The sequence below is a fragment of the Grus americana genome, chromosome 4, assembly GCF_028858705.1.
Source record: "Grus americana isolate bGruAme1 chromosome 4, bGruAme1.mat, whole genome shotgun sequence".
NCBI classification, from domain to species: Eukaryota; Metazoa; Chordata; class Aves; order Gruiformes; family Gruidae; genus Grus; species Grus americana.
This window is the reverse complement of record NC_072855.1, coordinates 27927533-27953813: the sequence shown is the minus strand read 5'-3', so window position 1 is coordinate 27953813 and position 26281 is coordinate 27927533.

The window sequence follows — 26281 nt, the reverse complement described above, 5'->3', positions numbered from 1 at the left end:
TTGATCATGAATGAAGGTGATGGTCTGTATGGCAGAGCCTTGTGTCCAAACACAAATATCATCTATTTTTCTCCCTCCATTTCTGAATATAGACATCTACAATTGATGATAACGAACACTACCTTGCCTTCCATTTTCCATTAACGTGGTAAAAGACGACTACAGATAGATCAAAATCTAAATATCTACTAAATGTATACAGGCTGTGGAATACTAGGAATAAGTAGCAGATGATCACCACGTTCTAGAGTTATAGTTAATATTATGGCCTTATCATAGACTTTTAGGAAAAATCTAGACGACTTAAGTATCATTATATATTTTCATAGTAAAGTGGTACAAGCAAAAGGCAGACAAGTCTTATAGAAGTTACAGGAATATTTTGGTAAATGTATTTTCATTTGAAATATGTACCCATCTTGCACTGAACATGACACAATTTTCCATGCATTCAAACACGGGCAGTGGCTTTTCAGAAGGACTAGAACAAAATACCCAAACCCTTTACCTTTTTAAAATTGCCTTCAGTTTAGTTGGTTTTCATAGATTCAGCTTTAGGGATTTTTTTCACTCAGATTAGTCTTAGTCTTTAAGAGATGTTCTCCCTAATTGCTGGAGCTAATCTCTGAAATGGAAAGCTGTGCAACCACCATATAAAACCAGAAGGTGTGACCGCGTTCTTAGCATCCACTTTAAGTGAAAGTTTACTGAGATTAACTTCTAACTTTTACTGCATTGCTACAGAAACAGTGAGGTGGGGAAAAAAACTCTACCACATGATGCTAAGTGTCTCAAGTTTCTCACAGGTTTAAAGATCATTTTCCTCCGAGTTGTATAAGGGAGCTAGGCAAACAGAATAAAAATGCCGTAATGACTTGGGAGCCTGTAGTAAGTGAGAGATGGAGAAGGTTTTCTGCCCACTAGCAAGGGGAACCCAGTACTTGGGAAAGAAAAAGACCAGATTCTAGTTTAGCAATTAATAAAAAAAAAAAAAAAAAAAAAATAAAGCTTAGGTCCTATACCATATGTGAATATTTGTGTTGCACTGGAGATAGGGCTCAGACCTAAGCCATCTTTTGCTAACATGAGTGAAATAGCCACTGGTTTTATTACCATGCTTTCTCCTTCTGTCTCTTGTCATATGGTCAGTGAATTATTCCATGCATGACGAATGACTCATTGGAAAGGGTATTGTGAGACCTACTCAGAATATTCTGTAATTTGGTAACTGATTTTCTGTCCACATAGACAGGTACTAAATGCCTCTGACATCATGCATCAACTGCTTCACTGCAGTGTCAAAAGTTAGGTGACACATAGATGTTGAACTCCTTTTCTGAGTCTGTCATTATGTATTAAAATAGTTAATGAGCACAGTATGACTTGTAAGGAATTGAAATCAAATAAATATAACTGCACTGAATTGAAGAATTTGTGTGTGAATATGCTTTGAAGCTTTTCATTCCTCAGATATGCAGTACACATACCACAGGTTTATGAAAAACCTTGTGACCTGTTGCAGTCTGTCAGTAACATCAATAATATGTTTACAGACCTTTTGTACTTCATGGCATTAAGCTCACAATTTCATGGATGATATAAAAATGCAACTTTTCCTCTATTTATTATTTTTTATGATCTCTTTAGCTAGAACTAAGCTATTTTTAAGATTGGAGAGATGTTCCGTGGCCAGAATAATATTAACCATAGCATGGTAGAGCTAAGAATGCACTACATTAACCTCACTGAAGCCAGTGAAATTACTTCTACTTATACCAGGTGTGAAAAAGAACTATTGCACCAGGAACGATGATCATGGATGATTGCATTATTTGTTAAATGGATGGAAGGCTTACACCCAAAATAACAGAAGAGTCCTAAATCACTGAAACAAGGGAGCATTTCTTGAGGGCCTCTCTCTACCTTAATAAATCATACAAGCATGTGTTCCTGCCTAGGTTTTCAAAATCAACAGTAGAAGAGTAACCAGGGGTATATTGGGGGAGGGAGGGAGACTGACAAAGCAAAACAAAAACCTCAGTGGTTTGTCACTCAGATCTATTCATTTATCCCTAATTACCATAGAACCCTGTTCACTGGTGTTGCTGATACTTGCATTACAAAGCACTATAGAAGAGATTTATATAACAGCCTAATAAATGAGAATTTCCAAGTGAAATTGGCTCTTTTTTCCCTCCTGTAAGCAGAAAAAAAATGCAAATTCAGATAATAAATCTATAGAATGAAGTCACTTCACAGATGTGTTAAATCAAATTAAGAGCATTTTTATAATATTGAGCAAATGGCAGCTGTACAGAATTACTCATTTGTAAGCCTCATCTATTATACTTAATTTTGCTGACTTCAAGTACTTAATTTACATTTGTTAAACTAGCTAAATAATGTAGGAGGCGGTACAAATGGTGTGTTTGTTCATAGTAGAATTTATCATGTAGCTCAGGATACAAGTGTGTTGCCCACTTCGTCACTTCCTTGTTTTCTTGAGAGTTTTAATCAATGAAACGGAATTGCTAAAAGATATCTTCAAGACTTATTTTAAAACTGGAATCTACTTTTGAAAAGATAATCGGACAGTGGTAAAAAATCCCACAAAGACAATATAGAAGATACAGGAAAGTACAAGGCTGTCTTAACTGTTTTGGTTTCTGAGATCTCAGAAATGGTCACAGCTTCTTGACCCTTCTTGCAAAAGCAAGTAAATTGCTAACCTGTGGGTTTTCCCCCATTACATCTGTTTCTGTGGAGCATGCCAAGCAGAATTCAAAAATTGCATACCACCATTAGGATTTGTATGGCTCGTGTTGCAAGTCATAATAATCTTTCAGGTTCTTTTTTCTAATGATGCAAGCATGTATTCATATTTTAGGAAGATACATATCACTTTTAGTTTTGTACTCTGCAGAGAACCAACCATATACGTAACAGGTAAGCTTGTTCTTGTCTTTGATTAAAATTAATTCTGGTGCCGGAGTTCCTTGGGAATACTGAGGTGCTAGCATTTCATTGACCTTGGTGGAAAAAAGGGAGTGAGTGTTCCTATGTGCTATTTGACCTGTTTTTCAGGATTAGCTGGAATGTATAAATTGAAGAAAACTGCATTAAAAAAGAGAAAAAGTCCTCTTCATATATAATACACAAACTCCTGTCACAGATTTTGTCTGTGAGATCTTCCAGCAAAAATATGGGCTTTTAGTTATTGCTTGGCAGAAGGAAAATAAAATTGTCCATTGAAGACTGTATAAATTATACCAAAATATTTGGTTAATGACATCGAATAGTTACCATCTTTTCTGAGGCCACTTTTGTAAATTGCCTAGCAGAAAACTGTATATAAGAACAAAGAAAAACCCAGAGGTGGTTTGTGTAGTTAGTAGCTCTCAGTGTTTCTGTTTTCAAAGCGCTTTTTCACTCTCCCTAATTCCTAACATTTTACTTGCTTTGTGACTGCCACCAAGCACTGAGCTACTGTGTGACCATGCTACTGTCACAGCTTCATGATTACTCATGAAGGGTGACTTCAGACACCATGATGAAATGTGAGGTTAGTGTTATTTTTCCTCATGTGCACCACTTTTCTTGTTTTGGATTTCATCTGCCAGCTTATTGCCCACACTTTGTCTCATAAAGGCCCTCTGTAGTTCTGCAGTCAGTTCTTGCCTCTACTATAACTTTTATGTTGTTATAATAACACTAATATAACTATGTATATTGTAACACTGATAACTTTTGTCTCGGAAGCAAACTATGGCGGCTCACTCCTTACTTTTTTCCCCCAAAATTTTTGAATGCTTCGGACAGCACAGGACTCAGCACGCACTCTTGTACAGCTCCGCTGTTGACTTCCTTTTTTAAGTTCTCCGCACGCTACAACTGACTATTTGCTTCCACCCCCTTATTCCTCTCTTTTAAAACTTTTCATTTATACTAAGCCCTTTTTTTTTATCCCATGGCTGATTAGTTTCCTCAAGAGCCCTGCTAGGTTATACCAAGCAGATCGTCCACATGCTCACTGACCACTTCAAAGAAGGCCAAGAGGTTGGTAGAACAGGACTTTCCTTTGCAGAACTCTTACTGGCTCTTGCAAAGAAACTCATGTTTTTCTGGTTCACTAATTCTGTCCTTTGACATAGTCTCTGCTAACTTATTTAACAGCATCAGGTTTAGAGGTCTGTAGTTCCTTGTATCCCTCAGAGTCCTTTAAAAGATTGCCGCCACCTTCGCAACAGTTTTCAGAGAGCAGGGAAGTTTTAAACATGAGTTTACACTCTACCGTTAGCAACTGAAATATTTTAAGAAAACTTATAATCTGAAGCTGTTTTAACAACTCAGTGTAAATGCTAGAACAGGGAAGAGGGTGGGGGGTTACAGATGGCTTGTCCATAGCTGTTATGTACCTTGGAAGGTTGACATTCATCACTAGTGGAGATAAGGCCTGATTTTTATTGAAATGGCAGTGGATGAAGTGAAATGAATGTGAGTTTGCTGCTAATTAACATGAAAATCTACTATGTGGTGTTAATCTTAGTGGATCTTAGTACAGTAACTAATATAGTGTTAGAAATCTGAGGTACAGGAGTTTAGAAGAACATGAGCAAGCGACATACAGACAGCGCAAGCTTACTTAACAGTCACTCTGAGTTAAATACGATAGCAAGGCAGCGCCACAGACAAGAAATTTCAAAAATATGTGGAACTGGGACTTTTCATTTGTAAAGTTTTTAAACAGGCTTGACCAGAAGCAACTGCTTCATACAAACACTTCTGCAAAACTGATAAAATAATGGTAGTAAGGACTGTGGACTGGGATTGTATAACTTCTGCTCTTTCTTCTCCCCCCAAAAGAAAGCTGAAATTTTATATTGCAATAATATGTGATTTCTTTATGTATTGTTCTTATCTACTTTTTGTAACACATAGCTACATGACAAACTTTAGATGAAGTTATTTATAATCTGCTTTTTTCTTGCACATGGAGAATAAGGAGGTGATTGGTGACAGCCAACACGGCTTCACTAGGGGCAAATCATGCCTGACAAACTTGGTGGCCTTCTATGATGGGGTTACAGCGTCAGTGGATAAGGGAAGGGCAGCTGACGTCATCTACCTGGACTTGTGCAAGGCATTTGACACTGTCCCGCACAACATCCTTGTCTCTAAATTGGAAAGACATGGATTCGATGGATGGACCACTCGGTGGATAAGGAATTGGCTGGATGGTCGCACTCAGAGAGTTGTGGTCAACGGCTCAATGTCCAAGCGGAGAACGGTGACAAGTGGTGTTCCTCAGGGGTCGGTACTGGGACCGGCACTGTTCAACATCTTTGTCGGCGACATGGACAGTGGGATCAAGTGCACCCTCAGCAAGTTTGCCAACAACACCAAGCTGTGTGGTGTGGTCAACACGCTGGAGGGAAAGGATGCCATCCAGAGGGACCTTGACAGGCTGGAGAGGTGGGCCCGTGCGAACCACATGAAGTTCAGCAAGGCCGAGTGCAAGGTCCTGCACATGGGTCGGTGCAATCCCAAGCACGACTATAGGCTGGGCAAGGAATGGATTGAAAGCAGCCCTGAGGAGAAGGACTTGGGGGTATTGATTGATGAGAAGCTCAGCATGAGCCGGCAGCGTGCGCTTGCAGCCCAGAAAGCCAACCGTGTCCTGGGCTGCATCAAGAGAGGTGTGACCAGCAGGTCGAGGGAGGTGATCCTGCCCCTCTACTCCACTCTTGAGAGACCCCACCTGGAGTACTGCGTCCAGCTCTGGGGGCCCCAGTACAGGAGAGACATGGAGCTGTTGGATCAAGTCCAGAGGAGGGCCATGAAGCTGACTGGAGGGCTGGAGCACCTCTCCTATGAGGACAGGCTGAGAGAGATGGGATTGTTCAGCCTGGAGAAGAGAAGGCTCTGGGGAGATCTAATTGCGGCCTTCCATTACCTGAAGGGGCCTACAGGAATGATGGTGAGGGACTGTTTATCAGGGAGTGTACTGACAGGACAAGGGGTAACGGGTTTAAGCTGAAGGAGGGTCGATTTAGATTAGATGTTAGAAAGAAATGCTTTATTGTGAGAGTGGTGAGGCACTGGAACAGGTTGCCCAGAGAGGTTGTGGATGCCCCATCCCTGGAAGTGTTTAAGGCCAGGTTGGATGAGGCTTTGGGCAAGGTGGTCTAGTGGAGGGTGTCCCTGCCTGCAGCAGGGGGGTTGGAACTAGATGATCTTTGTGGTCCCTTCCAACCCAAATCATTCTATGATTCTGTGAAATACAAACGGACAGCAGAAGTTCATGGAGAAAGGTTCCTTGTCTGTTCAGCAAGCAATTTACATGCTGTGTTGGGTTTGCGCGGCAAGGTTTTGGTAGCGGGGGGGGGCTACAGGGGTGGCTTCTGTGAGAAGCTGCTAGAAGCTCCCCCTGTGTCTGATAGAGCCAATGCCAGCCGGCTCTAAGACGGGCCCGCCGCTGGCCAAGGCCAAGCCAATCAGCGCCTCTGTGATAACATATTTAAGAAGAAGAAAAACACTTAGAGAGAGAGCTTTTGCAGCCGGAGAGAGGAGTGAGAAGATGTAAGAAACTCTGCAGACACCAAGGTCAGTGCAGATGGAGGGGGAGGAGGTGCTCAAGGCGCCGGAGCAGAGATCCCCCTGCAGCCCGTGGTGAAGGCCATGGTGAAGCAGGCTGTCCCCCTGCAGCCCATGGAGGAAGGATGAGGGGGTGTAGAGATTCCACCTGCAGCCCGTGGAGGACCCCACGCCGGAGCAGGTGGAGGCACCTGAAGGAGGCTGTGGCCCGTGGGAAGCCCACGTTGGAGCAAGTTCCGGGCCGGACCGGTGGACCCGTGAAGAGGGGAGCCCACGCCAGGGCAGGTTTGCTGGCAGGACTTGTGACCCCGTGGGGGACCCCACGCTGGAGCAGTTTGCTCCTGAAGGTCTGCACCCCGTGAGAGGGACTCCATGCTGGAGCAGGGGAACGATGAGAGGAGTCCTCCCCCTGAGGATGAAGAGGTGGCAGAAACACCGTGAGATGAACTGACCGTAACCCCCATTCCCCGTCCCCCTGTGCCGCTGAGGGGGGGAAGGTTGAAGCCGGGAGTGAAGTTGAGCCCGGGAAGATGGGAGGGGTGGGGGGAGGTGTTTTAAGATTTGATTTTATTTCTCATTCCTCTACTCTGTTTTGCCTAGTAATAAATCAGATGAATTCCCTCTCTAAGTTCGGTCTGTTTTGCTCGTGACAACAATTAGTGAGTGATCTCTCCCTGTCCTTATCTCGACCCACAAGCGTGTCGTTATGCCTTTTCTCCCCTGTCTGGTGAATGAGGGGAGTGAGAGAGCGGCTCTGGTGGGCACCTGGCCTCCAGCCAGCGTCAACCCACCACACATGCATGTCAGTAAAATATAATTTTTGTGGGTAAGAAAATCTGACATATTTACTGGGTCAATATAGGGTGGGGGGAATGAGAAAATATAAGATCTGATAATTATTTGTATTTTCCTCTCTATTACTGTTTGTGAGTCTTATCAAATGATAGTCTTCCTTGCTAGGACTAATCTGAATCCTGTTAAAATACTTACGGTACAGCAAGACTCTCATGGATCCTGTCTGGACATTTTAAGGACATCCTGAATATAAGTATAGAATAAGAATACTGCTTATGTTGACAAACCTACACCTGAAGTTATACCAGAAAATTTGAAGTGGCCCAATTAGCGTTTTTCTTGACTTTAGAATGTTTCTCTCACTGACATGAATGTACTGTGTACTTTCATTTAAGTATCAAACAGTGAGGGAATACAAATTGTGCCAAACCTATCGTCTTCAAGAACATCAGCACTATATGGTGATTATTTCTAAAGCTTAGTGGACTGCTTGTCTTAGCTTTGATTCCACAAAGAGTATCCCACTGTCTTTGCACAACCCTGATGCTGCCATAAGTAGTTTTAAGTCTATAATAGGAGAAGAAAGAGGTAATTGGTGGTTTCATAATACATTTTCAGCTGTCAGTTTGAAGGACAGTACAGAAGACCAACTCCACTAAAAACTAACTTGAAGTAGCATTCAGATTTCTGAATATTCTTTCAGGGATGCTGCTGGAGTTCACTACCCACAGAAAAGAAAGGCACAGTCAGGTACACACACACATAGGAGAAAGCTGAACAAAGAAAGAGAGCAGAACAAAAGATACAGAAAGATAATGTAATATCTCCAAGAAATGGTGATAAAATGGTGATAAAAATGCATCTGCATGCTATATTTGATTCATATATTGTGAAAAACAGCCCTCTGGAAGTCGTGTGATATAAAAAGGGTGTAGGAATGCTAGTTTCAGGCAGCAGTAAGAGATAAAAAAGAAAAGATAATACCTCAGACAAAAAAGAATGACATATTTTCAATATTTGTGTTAAATAAGGAAAAATTATATCATCTAAAATACAAAAGAGTGGTTAAACCTCCACAAAACAGATACATTGTAATCAAAATTCTGATCTACGCCAAAACAGTTCTATTAGGATAAATGCCAGTTAAATGGTGTGATTTTTTTTTTTTTTTAATTTGGCATAACTGTATCAATATATGTTTTCACATAAAAGCTGCCTTCTTTTTCTTTTTATTATAAACAGTGTATTTGTAACCATACCTTACTTCATGCATAGCTACTTGTGGTTTTGTATTGCTGCTAGGTTATCACCGGGAGCTGTCAGCACACATGAGCTGACACATTGACTATATCAGCATGATTATTAAGAGTAAGTCCTGAATTGTGATCAGAAGTTCCTCATCCTGCTCCTGCAGCGTATAGCCGAACGAAAGGACTGCTGCGTTAGTGCAGAGCTTCACACCTGTCAACCAGGTACTGCCTGATCATGGTCTCCTGTGAATGCACTGGTGCTTTTCAGGCCAAGTCTACAAAAACAGGCTTCAGAATGATGAAATACTATAAATCTTAAATGTAAGGCCTAAAAATCTTTGAGGATGCCTGAAATAGCAAGCGAGATCAGAAACAACCAACCAAACAGCAAAGAAAACAAAGCTGAAAATTCCACACGTTGCTCCAACCTCCGGAAGGGCAAATAGCCAGGCAAGTAGCCAGCCAAGAAGTCAGTAGGGTGATTCAGACACATAAGTGGAGAGTTTAAAATGACAGATGGGACCCGTGTCCCTGGGAGTCTGATGCATTTTGTGCTCCTGTGCTCATGTAAAGTTCTAAAGTCCATACTCTAGAGGTGATACAAATCTTCCTGATAAACAAAATGACAAAGAGACAAAGCATTGCAACAGGAAAGGAAGCAAAATTCAAAGACTTCAAGGAGCAGGGGGAGGAGGGAGTGTGAAATTGCAAAGGAGAAGAGTCCTGGGAGGGAGCTACTGGTAACATCTGTTATGTGAGGTGGGGTCTGGACCCATTGCTCGCATCAGCTCAGACACTGCATCTGCAGAACACGATGAGAAGGGACTGCTAAAGTGTTTAAAGTAGTAGACCTTGGGGACTAAGGAAATGTGAATCATCTATATTTCTGAGTATCTAGTAACACTGGCATGAACATTATGGTGTATTGACTAATGGCCAGGCATAAAGGGGGATGTGAATGATGCAAAAAGTTAACATGAGTAGGTTTAGTACAGAAAAATCATGTCTTCTGCTCCTCCTCAAGACTATTAGAATAAGATTATTTTATGCAGTGTTCAACATTGACAAAATGAGTTTCTCAGCCAGGCAGGGAAGCCCTAAGACTTGTGGAAAAATCCATGAAAAAATCCCAGACACTAAAAAGAACAAGCCTTTCTTTACACCTTTTTATTCTCGATAAGTCTCCTGAAGTACATTTGAGTTAGATACTTGATAGGAAATTTCTGTGTGAATAAACGTAGCTCTAAATTGTTCATATGAGCATCATTTTAGACCACAGACAATTAAATATTATTTAATCTAATTATTTAATAATTAGACTACCCATTTTTTTCTGATTCCTACTTGACCTGGTAGCACATGAATTAAAGTTGCCTTATTCTTATCTCAGAAACGTGATTTTTGTTTTGTTAAAAGAATTAAAAGGCTTACATGCAGAATGTCATGTATCAGGCAGAAAGTTCCTTGTAGGATAAGCGGAACTGGAGGTGAAAGGGAAGGAGAAGGGGGGGCGGTGAGCTGTTCTGCTTCTCATGAAATTTAAGTTAATAGAAAAATTCCAGCTGACTTCAGTGGAACAAAAATCTGCCCTTTCAAAAAGGATACAGACCTGTAATTCTGAATGTTGAAGCTTTATTTTATTATTTGAAAATGGGATTGAAAAAAAAAATCTAGAACACATTTTCATTTAAACGATAACTTCTTTGTTCCCATTTTTTAATGCTCTTTTATGCTACTAAAATGAGCTGCCACTGACAACATGGATAATTGGAGTGTATACCTGCTATGAATACCTTTAAACATACATTTTAACTGCTACCTTTAAAGATCTTATTTATCATTCTCACAAGGTAAGCACTTGTAATGCTTAATAAGTGAGCAGGAGTTTGTAAGTGTGGGTAGTCAAGAGTTCTATCATACTCTCCAGAGGCAATCTCTGGCCCCAAACACCTGCAAGTCTTGTGATCTAAATCCAGTATAAAGTGTATGAACGTAATGTACTATATCCACTTGTGCTTAGAGGGAGAGATGAAATAAAAGGAATGTAAACGTTTCCAGGCTGTCCATCAGCTCCAAGGTACTTGCAATGTTTTTAGGGTCAATGCTTTTTGTTTCAAGAAGGAAGGTGACCTATTCTTAACATTTAGTATGTGCCAGATATTCTCATTATTTCTGCCAAAAAAGCTGCTGCAGTGTATGAATGCTTAGAACAGTTTTCCAGCCAAAAGTAGATTGGTAGCACTTAACTTTTTTGTAGGAATTAACCTTTCTCGATTTTGGTTCTGCACACTATTGGGGAAAAAAAAGAAAAAAAGAAAAAAAGAAAAAGGCAAAGCATGGGAATGGGTTGGGGAGAACCAAACCCGAGACCTCTGTGGCACCTTTGAAAAGGAATACGCTTTTGCTGGTTACTGTGCTGCATACAGAATGCAGATCATCATTCCTGAGTTGCAGCTCTTGGGGAAACAGAGGGGCTTTCTTTTTCCTTTTCTTTCCTGCTTCTTCCCTTGCCGCTCTTTATATTGAAGGAAAAGGTGTGTGCGATCTGCAGTCTGTTGCAAAAGTTGCCTGCAAAGACTAAGGAAGAACAAGAATGAAGTGGGAGTGGGTATCTAAGGATGGAACCCTTCAGGGCAGTACAGATAAACAGGAGCACAGGCCAGTGGGACCCATTACGGAATAGTCTGGAGATGAAGGACAGAAGACAGCAGCTTGAGAGAAACAAAAAATAAATGGATTACAAGCCATTCCAGACATGGTGCAAGACAGAATATTGGGAGAAAAAGCAAAGAACATAGGTCAGTAGAACTTTGATGCACAGAGGCATACAAAAGATTCCTGAGTCCTCTGAACTCATAAGATTTACTTGTTACTTGGCAATAGAGAAGAAGATAGTGCATTTTTTATGCTGCTGAGATGGACTGTTTATGGAAAATTACACATAGCTACACTAAGTCCATGTTCCTAAAAGGCAACTTAGGTTTCTGGGATACAATCCAACCAGTGCGATGTGCAAACTCTAGCCACAAGTGCTTGATCTGGAAGTGTACACATTCACTAAACACCCTCTTTTTCCAGGAATATTGTGCATCCAGAATTCAGCTGTGTGTAGTCTTCGGAGTTGAACTGGAAGGCATGTGGTCCCTCACAAATGTCATGAGAAGCGGGATGGCCTTCCAGCTTCTCAGAATTACTTGTTTCCTGTCTAATAGCTGATTAATGCAGCCCTGGAGTCAGAGCTTCAAGCTTGTCTCTATCCAGCTGATGTACTTCCTTTGGCTTGTCATCTTTCTGATACCCTGAGTTTTGTGTGTGTGTGTTGGTTTTTGTATTGTTTCCATAGGAAGGATGCTTCTACCAAACTATAGTGCAATTTGAGTGGTTAGAGATCTTGCTTTGGAAATGGATGGTGGGGGTCTGTGTCCTTTCAGATTTAGGAAGGTGAAAAACATGGCTCTTCATTGGAGAATCCTCTGCCTACCAAGTTGCTACCCAAATGTACACTATCTAGAAATTACTTAGTGATCTGTGTTAAGTGAGATTTTAATGTTTCCAAAAGATCTCTGTGAACCACCTTTCGACTCCACAGGGATAACTCAAAAATAGCTGTTTTGCTTTGAATAGCTTTACATTTTACCTAAGAAGCCTTGACAGAACTGCCAGGGTCTTCCTCCTTTTTGGCCTTCCCATAGATGATTGCTTAGATACGTTTAACTTATTCCTTAACTACATCTGCTACACCTCATCTCTCTCACTATCTGTTATCTTATTACCGTGACAGCTTTCTGGCCACATGATTCACTCTGTAACATTATCTGCATTAAATTCTTTTTTAATTGAACAATTTCAATCTGTGTTTTCATAGATCTGTAACGTAAGGAAATGTTGCTTATAATTCTCAGTGTAGCTAGTTTATGTTCATTTTCTTAAACTAATAACTAATGTACTAAGAACATTTAGATAGTAAAATCAGTTAGCAATACGGTAGTCTGGTATCTACACTTCTGAACATTTGCGGACCTTTCTGTCATCTCATCTCATCTCATCTAAAGTCACTTCAGTTCTGCTTAACCCTCTTATTAGTTGGCCCCTAAATATTTACTCCTAGCATTGTCTGATAGCTCTCTCCTTCGAGGGCTGTCTGTCTTGGGTCCCTGACTCCTCAGAAATAGTTGAATGACAGTATTTACTGCCTCTGTTTTTAGGAGGGAACATTTATCTCTGCTTTACAGATGGGGTCTGAGGAGTTGATGACTGAAAACTGGCCCTGTGTAATAGCCTAGACACTAAAAATCTCCCAGATGCTTTGTTAAACCCATTCTCCGTTAAACTTCCGTATTCTAAAAGTTCTCTTCTATTGGCACCTCACTATGAATATTCATTTTAAGTTCAGATCCCTCTTACATCTCTACAAGTTCAGAGATAGTTCACCTTCTCTCTTGAGGCTGTGCTGGTGCGACAGACAACAGAGTGCAGAGGGAAGGCAAACATTTGGCTCTGCAGGCATTTCTATCACTTGTGAAAATGTGTAAGAAGGAAATGCCAAGGGTGACTTTTAAAAGCATATGCTTAAAACAAAGAGTGTGCTAAGTATTTGCCTAGAATTGGCATGAGTGAATTCCTGACTGAATTCCTGAATGGAGAAGGAGGAGACCTAAGAGAGTGTTATGAATTTCATGTTTAAGTCACTAAATCAATGTAAAAATCAAACTTCAGAATATTGTTTCTATTGAGTCAGTTTTATAGAGTCCAACTTTGATCATGTTGTTACAAAAAGAAGAAATAAATTAATAAACCCAAGCCTTTGTATTGTTTTCTTGGATTGAGTAAGTGGATTTGTTTCTTGTTTACTCCACTCTGCCTATTTAGTTGTAAGTTCATTTTAAAAAGGTCTAAATTTTAATTATGATCAGAGATTTTATGTGACTAAATTAAGTAAATTGAATTGTGTTCTGCTGTAAAAAAAAAAAAAGATTGGTATAATTAATTGTGTTTGAATGGTATTTGGTTTATATGATCAGGGTTGATTCTATGCTGTTGAATTTTTTATAGTTCAGAATCATGTATTATTAACCATGTTGCAATCACTGTGAAGTGTATTTTTACTCAAATGAAGATGCTAACTTTGGTGCCATAATTTTCATGTCTAGAAGCACCAGTGCAAGCTTCAGTAATATTTATAAATATAAATAGGTTGCAGACAAATGTAAGGCACCATTTAAATGAATAATTCTCTTCTATTCTGTGCCTTTTAAGTAAAGCTGTGTAGATTATAGTCAGCAGAAGTTCTAACCTGATTATAGCACAGGTTTTCTGGGAAAGACTGAGATACAGCATAACTTTGTTTTCAAGAATTGAACTTGTCTCTCCTCATAAACACTATGGAGAGCAAAAGAAGCAGCGAAGACCAAATTTCAGAGAGTTGTCCCTTTTAGTGTGCAGGGGAACTCTGTTTTGACTAGCAGAACAAGATACACATTTAAGTCTAAAGTTGTCTTCCACAGCAATGTGAGAATGAACTGAATCAAGCCTGTGTATCAAGACCGTAAAATAGACATGCCTGTTGATTGCTCTACTGGATCTGGCTGGGATGGAGTTCTCTTTGTTCATAACACCCCATATGGTGCTGTGTTTTGGATTTGTGATGAAAACACTGTTGAAAACACACCAGTCTTTTGGCTATTGCTGAGCAGTACTTGCCTAGCATCAGGGCCTTCTCTTTCATCCCACTGTGCCCTCAGAAAGGAGGCTGGGGGTGGGCAATAAACTGGGAGGGGACACAGCTGAGACAGCTGACCCAAACTGACCAAAGGGGTACTCTATACCGTAACATCAAGCTCAGCAATGGATAACTGTTTTTCTGTTTTCAGCAATGGATAACTGAGTTTTGTCTTCTGAGATGGCTGTCGCTCAGAGACTGGCTGGGCATCAGTCTGTTTATGGGCAGTGGTGAGCAATTACCTTTGTGTTACTTGTTTCTTTTCCTGCTTCCTTCACTTATTAAATTGTCTTCATCTTGACATATGAGTTTTCTTGGTTTTACTCTTCCTATTTTCTCCCCTCATCCCGCTGGGGGCAAGAGGTGTGAGCAAGCAGCTTTGTGGGTTATTACACGATGATCAGAATGTGGTTTTCCCTAGCTGATTGAGTAACCTGACTCCAGAAGACAACTTGTATGAGGAGACCAAAGGTGTTTTGCACTGGTGTGTGACATGCTAGTAGAGGCTGGAATTGGCCACATCATTAATAATTAAATTGCATGCATGTGAAAAAGTGGCATGACTATAAGATCTGGGTGATCTTTTTTAACGTAAGCTCCCAAATTAGTGAGCAGAGATTCTTCGTTATTTGAGCACATTGCCCATGTGAGGCTCTGTGAGGTTATTTACCTATGTTTGTGTAACTGGCTACTTTTTATAGTGTAGTAATCAACAATCAGCGTGATGCATTTATTTTTGTTGCCTTTATCGTTCCCTGGAAATACTGTAGACACCTTTTTCATGACCAGTATCTGAAATACTGCCCACACTGAGCAAATAATTCAGTCCCTCTTTAATCTGCCTGAATTCCCTCTCTCATAAGATGGGGTCCATTTCTTGAGCTGATGCTGCAGTCTTAACAAGAAGAAAATTTCCAAACAGACAAGCCAAGAAGCCTTAAACCCAACCTTTAATCTAGTTCTTGTTCTCTAAGCCCATTGATGTCTCACTGCTTTTGGCTGCTATTGATTTCTCCATGGATTGGTTGGACTACATATGAAGTTTTAGTCTGTGGGGTTTTTTATTTTTTGTATTTTTTTCCCTTTTTTTTAATGGAAGGCTAGTGTGGCATGGTTTCTCATATGCAGTTGTTCTTTAGCCTTTGTCCAATAGGTCTGCATTTTGGAAAGATGAATAAAATTGTATTCTGGCCCTGGTTTGCAGATTATTGTTCTGATGTTTCTGGCCACTGATTTATGAATCTATAATGAGAAAGCTAAAATTATTTAGTAGATAGAAGTGCAAGAAAGACGTGTTTGGAAACTGTTTTGGGAAATGTTTATAAACATAATGAACTCAACTGTAATCTTTGAGAGGGGGAGATATTAAGTGCCTGAAGCACGACTCCTGTGCAGATCCCAGTAGGCCCTGAGCTCACTGAAGCACTTCTGTTCTGTACTGTGGATGGGCTTACAACATTTGGTCACAGGGATGAGGTATTACCTACAGATTTGTGCAAGGCCCATGCTCCTAACTTTACTGATGACTTTACTTCCAAGGAGAAATTTTTAAATCGTTTCAGGGAAGCTCTTTTTATAACAGCTGCGAATGTCACCAGCTCACCTGCTCCATAGCTTTCTCCAGTATTTCCAGGTCTGCTTTGTACTTGAGTACCTCAGTTGTTGGATCTTTGGCTTGAAACCCTTTGGGATAGGTTTGTCTGCCTTGTCTCATTCCTAACTGTACACAGGACCATAAAGGATCTGCAACAGGTCAAAGAAATGATATTGCAGATGCCTAAGAAATTCTATGAGATCTTGTCTTTGCATCTTTCATTTCTGGAATGAATCTTTGCTTCAGTCTGAGCCAAAGCGCTGTGTTTCATCTTTTCCTCCCAGCACAAACTAGTGTAGTGAAAGGTGGACTGGCTCCGAAAATGAAGAGACGTTAACAGAATGGTGCATAAATGAATACACACTTTTCTCATAAACAATTAATCCATTTCATCTCTTAAAGGTTTCAGTTACAATGTTGATTTAATCAGATTTGGTTTTTATGTGATGTTATATCACTTGGTAGTCTATTATTTACGATCACTTGCATTTGTCTAAGGGCTGCATGTCCTTTTTATTTTAGTGTTTGCCAAGTAGTAAGTACAATGTGTTTTACATTTTTCATTATCCTTGTGTAATAAAAATTGACAGTTTTCTTTACTGTACTGGATTGAGTGTGAGCTTGGTTAGATTCTCACCTGCCAAGGGGATCTCACTACCACTAACTTGACCCACTGAACAATCAGTAGAGTATGGGAGAAATTCAGATCATCTCTCCCCCAAGTGAATGTTCAACCCAAAAGCTGGTGAGCTAAACTTGCACATGTCCATTTTCCAGACTAATTAATGTTTACAAGGAGTAGCAGCTTTAACACCAGGGAATAAAATGCAATAACTGAACTATGTCAAGGGCAATAGCCTGATCCAGCACAAATTAGCTGAGGCTCTGGCTAAACTTTTAGTACTCTTCTAATGTCACAGGCTTTAGTACTAAAGTTACAAATGACTACATTATCACCCACCAAGTGTACCAATATACTGGACAGGCACAGTTTTGTAGGGAGAAGCTGGAAGAGGTGAATGTGAGAATCATGCAATGGTATCCCTTGTGTGCATTCAGGTTCCAGACAGGGTGGAGAAAATCCACAGGAATGTGGGTTTTATTCACAGCTCTTACATATTCCAGGTAGGTGAATAAGCTACTGCTCCCAGACTGCACAACAGAAGTGGAACCCACTACCTTGAAATCCGCAGGAAGAGAGACTTGCCTGTCCTGGTTTCTCTGCTGAGCAAGTTAAAGGGAACAAGGATTGAGAAGGGTGCATGGAGGTCATGGTGGCTGCCTACAGAAAGTGGGCTGGGTTTTGAAAATCAGCAGAGGTATCTGTCTTCTCAGGCACACAGCCCCATCCTGAATCAGTGGAGTGAATGTGGGAAATATCTTCTATCTCCAGCCAAACTTGCCAGGTTGCTTTTGGGAAGCAGTAAGGACTTCTGGTCATTTTTTGTAATTATAAGGTCCTTGTTGCTTGGTCCAAGACAGTCCAGTCTTTCAGATTTGCTTTCAAAATAGGTATTAGTCTACCAGGCAATGTCGCTAGGATATTGCAGGTATCATGTCGGCAATGAAGTCAATGTGTTAGGTAGCAGCTTTTCACAACAGTCAGGACTGAGCAGAAACAGATTTTTCAGGTCTAGCAACCTTTCCAGGCAAAATCCCAGGCACCCACAGCCCACAGTCACCGCTTGTGTTAGGCAGAAACTGAATGAGACACGTAAATTCTGTTGTTTTAACAGTGTACTGAACTAACAGTTATTTCAATGGTCTCATTCCTTCAAGTAACATGAAATCTTTACAAAGAACTGAGGGAAAATGGAAGCTAAGAGTATGGCTAAAGGTTTTTCATCCTTAAAAACACTCATTCACTGCTTTTATTTTTGTGAAATTGAAGTTGTTCTTGTAAATGAAGAATATTTTCCCAGAACCTATGTCTTTGCATCAGATATTAATCAAATTGTATGATTATTACACAGTTTCTATTGTAGATACCAATAACTCTGCAGATAAGCACTGCTGTAACATTCAGAGACATTTTGCAGGGAGGCAATATGAACTGTCATTTGCCATTGTCCATGAGCTGCTTTCTAGATTTGTACACTTCAGGTACAGCAAAACTCAAATTGTGGCAAGACAAATTCAAATGATTTTCCTTCACACAAAAAAAAACTTGCAGAAAATCAATGAAAATAACATAAAGTAAGGTGGTATTCTGTGTGGGAAAAACAAAAATGATCAATTTATGTTGCTAAAAATCTGGACAACTTACGTCGAGATAAAGTACAAGAGATATTAGACAACATACATAAAATTATGTAATTAGTTGGTAGCATATTGTACATCAAAGTTGTGCTTTCTCTCATAAAAGAGAGGGTGGCATGAAAGCATGTTCTGTTATTCTCGCTTCTGTTTTAACACTCTTCATTGAATTGCCATGGAGAAAGACAGAAAGAATGCTTTATTTGTTTTAAGATAGAGAGAACTGGCTGGCAAATTTTTTAGAAAGTTTATTTAGTTTTATTTCAAAATGTTGGAGTTTTGTTTTTAACTAGGGAAGAAAGAGCTGGATTCAGTTTCAACCGGATGATGGACACACAGGTAGACAGTGGAAGTCATAAGTCCTTGGTTCCAAATTTCTCTTTTCAAGTTATCATGGTTATCTGCAGCTTTGCATGATTCAGGAACAGGACTGGCACAATACCTCTTGATACCCTGATATTCCATAAAGATAAAAACTGATCTGCTCATGCTGACTTAACCTATATCTTATCAGTTTCTGTCATTAACTTTTCTCGTCATAAAGATTGCACTTTTTGGATGGAGGTGTTTCAGATGCCAGTCATCACAGAAATATAGGTCTTTACATATCCAATTCATCCCAGCAGTTTCACCTTGTACTTGTGATTCTTTCTACCTTTACTTAAAATATTATTTTTTTATAATGACTCAGAACTAATGCAAGAGTAGTTTTTGCATCTTTGTTTTTCACCATCTTTATCTTCACTGTTGGAAAGGACTATCTTCTTTGGTTTTGAGGAAAATCGGATGTAAATTTAAATTTCACTTCTTTTTAATATGTGATGTGGAATATAATGGAATGTTTTTGATGAGGTTGTAACAGCTTGTTGATGCACCTTCAGTTCATTTTAAGTTAAAATGTGGAAAGGTTCATCAGTTGCAGGATGTTTTGTTAACATTACTGTCTTTGAAATATTTTTACTTATGCTCTTCCTTACTCACAGTCAAGAAAATGTCAGGAATTAATTTTCCTGACATTAGCTTGACAATACTTAAACTAGCTTTACTCTAACTGAAGGGTGACATAACTCCTTTCTGCCTGTCTGTGCACACTGTTATGATTTCACAAATGATTTGCATTATTTTCTAAAACTTACCATAGTTTCTTCTACAGTATTTATTTCTTTTTGAAATTTGCACCCTTTTGACATGACTTCTTGATGCTGTCTGAGCTCATTGTTCTAAATCAGATATGGAAAAGCAAAAAAAAGGACTTGCCTATTTTTTCCATCAGTGTGATTAGTTGTTTTATTTTTGTTCTGTTATTTAAAGATAGTAACTATAGCAATTTAACATTATTCTGAAGTAATATGGATTCAGAGTTCTAAGTCAGCTAAATGATTCTATAATTTCTGCTCTGTGCATGTATGTTTAATATAGATTGAGACCCGTCGAGTCCTGTACAACTGATGAGTGAAACTTGTGCTTTTGGTTTCTGCTCTGCAACCACAGTCCTGGCTTTTCACACATTTACAGAAAAAGCCAGCAGCTCATCTCCTGATCTAAGGTGTGCCTACTGAACAAAATTCGAAAGATGCCCTCATGCTGTGTAGTGTACAGTGTGGATCCCTTTTCAAATGGATTGTCTCGGACAGCACTTGTCCTTGAAAGCAGATAAATGCCATAGGTTCTCCTTTATCATGTGGTCTACCCTGCCTTCCAGAATACAACAGTGCATGCATGCTTAGATAGTAAGATTTTCTCCAATTGTTTTATAAGATGCTCCCTTATTGCTATCCCTTGTTATGCGACGCAAGAGTAGGTGCTTATGTGCCACAGTGCCAGAGGGATCATTATGCAAGTTCTCAGCTGCTCTTTTTCTTTGAAGGCCAGATTAGGAAACATTCAGCCTTTATGACCTTTGTCTTTTCTAACAGTAGTGGACCATTTCTCTTTTTTTCCCACATTGGTCAAACCATTTCACCACAGGTCAAAGCAGAAAAACAGTAGATAGTGTATGCTCCTGAGATGTCAAATATGGTGATCTGTTAATTCAAAGAAATGGCTTACTTTTCTGATCTTTTATGATTGGAGTGCCTAGTAAGATGCTAACTTACATGCATTTTGTTCCTATCTTCCCTTGAGAAAATTCACTGGGAAACAAAAAATGTAACAAATGTTAGATGCAGGGCTTAATAATATCTACAGGTTTTTGGATACTACTAAAAAGAGTGCAGTATAAGGACTTCAGACTAGGATAGTTTTTCCCAGGAGAAGATCTAACAAAAACATTCCAGAAAATTGCCACATGAGAATCATCATCAGAACACTTTTTTCCTTTAATTCTTCAAATGAGGAAGCCCTGAAAGCAAAATAAGAATTTCTCCCAAACTCTCCTGAATGATACCTTGAGTTCTGTTAGCTGTGAAGCTAAGTATGGATCTCACCCCTGGTAACTGATAATAAATTCATCTAGTAGTGCTATTAATTTATGAACTATTATTTTCCCAGAGGTCTCTGCAAGGGTTCTCAGAAAGGAATAACCAGTAATAGTTAATACAGAAGGTACATTAATGCTATCAGATGGTGTAAATATTCCTTTAAAATATCTTCAGGTGTATATTGAAATTAGAGAGCAGTTTAAAATGACAAAAAGAGCTTTGCATTTTAATAGCTGATAGTCCCTTCAAATATGATGTGAAAGTACAGAAACTATGGATGTAAACCAATTGAAACTATACATGAACAATGATGAGCTCTGTATCAACTATTACGTACAACAAAGGGATGCACGGATCTCCATGTGTAGTTTTTTAAATGTTAATTCAGTGCTGTGTGGCTGTTTAAAAATAAAAGCACACCAAAACCAGGCAAATGACAATGATTAATCTAAAGTTATTGGAAGACTGAAATTATCAGAAAAATTGACCAGAAACACTGGATGGTTTAAACATATGGACAGGTTAGAAAGGCTAGATAGGTTTAGGTGCTTGAATCTGGGGAAGAAAAGGGAAAAAAAAAACAAACAAGTGAGTGCATGGAGAATATGTGAATCACTAGTGGCAAGGAGAAACTAGCAAGAGAGTGATTAATAACTCTGATAGCTCAAGAACCAGTGAGTTCAAAATCAAATTATTATGTATCACACTTAAACCAGTAATAAGATGAAGTATTTTTCACCTGATGTGTCATTTAAACTATGGAATATTTTGCCGAAGAATGTTGTGAAGCTCAAAAATATGACTTCAAAAAGGGATTAAATAAGTCGGTGGGCAGGGTCCATCAGGCATTAAACAGCTATGAAATGTGATGCTTTGAATAAAGCCTCCAGCTCATGTCAGAAGCTGGGGAGAACATACCCAAACTCTGTACTTGCTCTTTCCTGCTTATTCCTTCTCAAGTGCTTAAAGATTTCTGGTACATAATGAGATCACTTCTGTTGAAGCTTTACATATATGCAGTTGCTGAGTTAACTATAGCTGCAGAGAAAAAGATGACTGAAGAGCAAAGAGTGGCATGATGAGGAATAGAATTGACAAGAATTTTGCCTATTTGATCCTATTCTATGGGAGGTGGGACACAGACAAGCTACAGCTTTTATGCAGGTCCTTGTTGTTTAAGGCATCTATTGTGCATGCTAGACTCTTCAGGCATAAAGTTACTGCCTCTCAGGAATGAGGTTTTCCAACACTAACCATGAGTGCATAGAGCTATCACCTGACCAGATAACATGGATTTTAAGAAATCCTTTCTTATAATAGTATTTTAAAATATTAACATTCTTCCCTTTATTATAAGGGTGGTATTGCTCATAGGGCTTTTCACAGCTTCCTAAGAACACTGCATTTTGAGTGGCAAGCCCATGCCTCTTCTTCCGATTGATATGACAGTTTATGATCCATTCACTTCATGGTTGTCTCTATCAGTTTTGCCAAGCCAATCCAATTAGCTACATTGCTAATGGATTTCCTTGTGGCAGCTATGAAGAATAACAACACATAGTACCACTAAACTGGCTTCTGTCCATGGAATTTAATACCTTTTGAGGTCATTTCAAAGAAAATACATGAGATTCTGGACAAATAATGAAAACCTAGTTGTATATTGTATTTCTTAGGCTTACCATCTGCCTCAAGTCAATCCTGATTTAGATATGACTTCGGGTTGATCTCCGTGATTTCTTGTGGATCAAAGTATCACCTACATGCGGCAAAACCAGGCTAAGACTGCAGCAGCCAATCATTTTATCCCTATTTTTCTACATGGCAAACTTTCTGAATGACTTTGTTGCCCTGACCAGGTGGGAGAAAACTCCTCTTCACATGTGAGAACCTGGCTACTACATTTGAGAGTTTGTTGGATGTGTGCATATTTTGAGCCTCTTGTGCGGGCTCTTTCTCTTATCTTTTTGAATAGTTCTCTCCTGATTTATCTGGAGACTGTTATAAATATACTTGTCTGTATACAATATTTGCAAAAGTATTGCTGCAAGTAATGGAATGATATTCACAGAAATGAAAAAATCTTGGTTGTTGAGGTTTAGCCCCAACTGGTAACTAAGCACCACATAGCTGCTCGCTCACCTCTCCTCCCCACCCTTCCCAAAAACCCCTCCTGGGTTAAGATAAAGACAGTTTGGTAAGATAACAAAGGAAGATAATAACAACAATAACAAATTATATTTTTTATTTTTTATTTTCATTTTCATTTTTATTTCTATTTTTATTTTTATTTTCACTTTTTATATACACACACATATATAAAACAAGTGATGCACAAATACAATTGCTCACCACCTGCGAAAAAATGCCGATGCCCAGTTTGTTTCCAAGCAGCAATCCAAACACCTGGCTAGCTTTCCCAGTTATATGTGGAGCATGATGTTATATAGTACCAAATATCCCTTTGGCCAGTCTGGGTCAGCTGTCCAGGCTCTGCTCTCCCAGCTTCTTGTGCACCTGGCAGAGCCTGAGAAGCTGACAAGTCCCTGACTTAGTGTAAGCACTACACCTACCCAGCAACAACTACAAACATCAGTGTGTTATCAACATCATTCTGGTACTAAATCCAAAACACAGCACTATACCAGCTACTAGAAAGAAAATTAACTCTACCCCAGCCCAAACCAGGCCATTGGTAAATACATTTATGCCTAGAATTCAGAAGTTGAATTCTTAAGAATAACAGCCAGTGAATATACAACAGTGTAACGGTATATTCATTTGTATTGTTCCACAAACCCCTCTGATTTTACTACAGAAGTCCCTATTTCACATTTTGATTTAAAAAAAAAAATCAGGAATTTTGATTAAATTGAAAAATGAAATGAAATTCACTCTCTTGTGATTGAGCATGATTATCTGGGTTAATTTCCTTTGCATGTCAAAGCATCAGGCACAGCCAGGATTCTGGGATTGTCCTTTTGGAAAGTTAAGAAATATTCCAGAGTTATCATTATGCCTTGTTTCAAAGCACCAAAGTTACAAACCAAAATATTTTCATGCCAAAGTCACCATAACAGTGTTTTTAAATCTGTGTGAACAGTGAAAGTTTGATTTAGGTCTCAGCCCTATGAAGGCATACATATTTAACTTTGAACTTGTGAATAGTCTCATTGGGTTCAGATAAACTCATTTTCATGCATCCTTTTCTAACAGCCACTGTGATATTAATAAATGTTCGTGTGTGTAGACTTAGAAGGAAGACATCAAAGAGCTTGCAGCACACAGTATGAATAGGCAAAAGTATTTTTGGCAACCATGTAGCCAGTATTCATTTTCCAAAGCAGTGAAAATAGAGGTATGAATATATTTAAAATTCTTGGCTTTCTATAGTGTCTCTAAATCTAAGTGTAGTTCCAAAACTATTTTTCCCTACTAGTGTGAAATCAAAAGCGGTTTTTTGTTTGTTGTTTTTCTTTGGTTGTCTGTTTTTTTTATTGTTGTTGTTGTTTAAGCAAAGTTTAAAAGTTTTAAAGTTGCAATTATTATAAATAGCACAAATTCTAAGAACACCTAGCAATTGATTCCAACTCTCTGGTTTAGCAAATTAAAAGACTACCTATGACATCTACCCTTTTTTATCTATGTACAAAATGTGATCTGAGAGTATGAAGTATAGTTTGACATGAAATGATAATATGCTGGATATCCTGGGCTCTAAAGCCAAATAAAGCAAGCAGACGTGTATTTGCTATGTAAGAATAGACAGTAGGTTTAGTTTTATGTACCATTATTTTTGTAGCAGTCCGCTGAGCAAAAAGCTAATTAAGAGTTAACATCATTGTCTTTAAATTTAGAAATTATCACAACTTCCAGTGCTTAGGGAATATGTGTTGTCTTGCCACACTACGTTCTGAACTGTACCTTGTTAGAATTAATTGAATTCTGATATTCTCAAACAGGAATGTTTTTTGTATAGAATTTGATTTGGAGGGGAGATAGCATTGTTTTGGCATTCTGCAAAAGATCACTGATTTCAAATAAACATTAATTTACGGCACTCTGTTTAGAATTGTCATGGTTTAACCCTGTACGGCAGCTCAGCCCCACACAGCTGCTCACTCACTCCTCTCCAGTGCAATGGGGGAGAGAATAAGAAGAGCAAAAGTGAGAAAACCTGTGGGTTGACATAAAGGTAGTTTGATAGGTAAAGCAAAAGCCACACATGCAAGCAAAGAAATAATAAGGAATTAATTCACTACTTCCTGGTCACAAATCCAAACCATAGCACCATATCAGCTATTATGAAGAAATGTAACTCTATCCCAGCCCTAAATCAGTAGAGAATTCGGTGGTTAATGATATATTCCCTTACTGCAGGTACTCCAGTCCTCTGTAAGCGCCTGTCATTCAGCAGTTATATAATTATATAATCTATGAGAGCAATGAATGTAAACCCGTGTCTACATGACTATCAGGCAGGCAGCTAATTGGATCTTAATAAACTATACCAGGAGGATCTACAGATCTACAGATAACTGTAGATGGAAAATTGCACCCAGAGCTGTGTGTATATAAGAAGGAATATTTTAAAATCATCCTGAAACACCCATATAGAAGATGGTAACTGATTAAAGAGCTTAGAGCAGAAAACAGAAAAGAGAAGCAAATAGTTCTATTTTTCCCTGCTGAACACTTAAAAAAAATGACAGCAAGTATTATCTTAAGTTAACAGTTTTTAATAATGACCACAGGTGTCTGAAAAAGAGTGTAAGACTATAATAAGTAGAGTTTGGAGACTACTTTACCTGCTATAGGTTTTGCTTATTTTACATGAAACACATTTAATTAGGGCTACCTTAACCAAAATATACATCTTTGAAATATACATAACATGGTATCAAGAAGCAAATTTTCAAAAGTTGACACATAAATTATATGTGCAAGATATGTGTACGTGGATGATTATGCACAGAAATATATATTTGCATATGTAATTACATCTGTCAGTAACCAGAATGATTTTGGGCTAATGACAATACTTGTATGGAACTTTTCTCTGACTCATATTTCAGTGTGGTTCAATATTCCTCTAGCTTTGAACAGCTGCTGTTTCTGGTTTTTTTACTTTAAAATACCTATTTAATATATAGAGAGTAGGTGACAAGCTGAAAAGCACATTTCTATAATTTAACTGTTTCCCATATCAAATTCTGAAGAAAGCAGAGTGGGTTCCCTGCCAGGAAAAATGACTTAATTTTTGAAATTTGAGAATTTTCTCCACTAGATAAGAAATTGTGTAAGAGGACTACTTTGCCTTGTATCCAGTAAATGAAAACTGTAGGTTGGTAGACTTTACTTACAATTAGCTGATGCCAATTAACTTCATTCTCGTCTCAGTCTCCCATTCTCTGGTCTCATCCACCAGGAGGGATGAACCCAGGACGTTCAGGCTTACTAAATAGAGATGTATATATAAACACATTTGTGAATTTGCGTGTAGGGTATGGACCGTAAGTGTGTTAGGAGAACTTTCAAAAATATTTTTAATTAGCCAATGGAATAAATGTTTATGCATAAGGAACATGTTCATATAACTCTGCAGAAATAAAAACATACGTGCCCCTATAAGATAAAACACACATGTGTATCT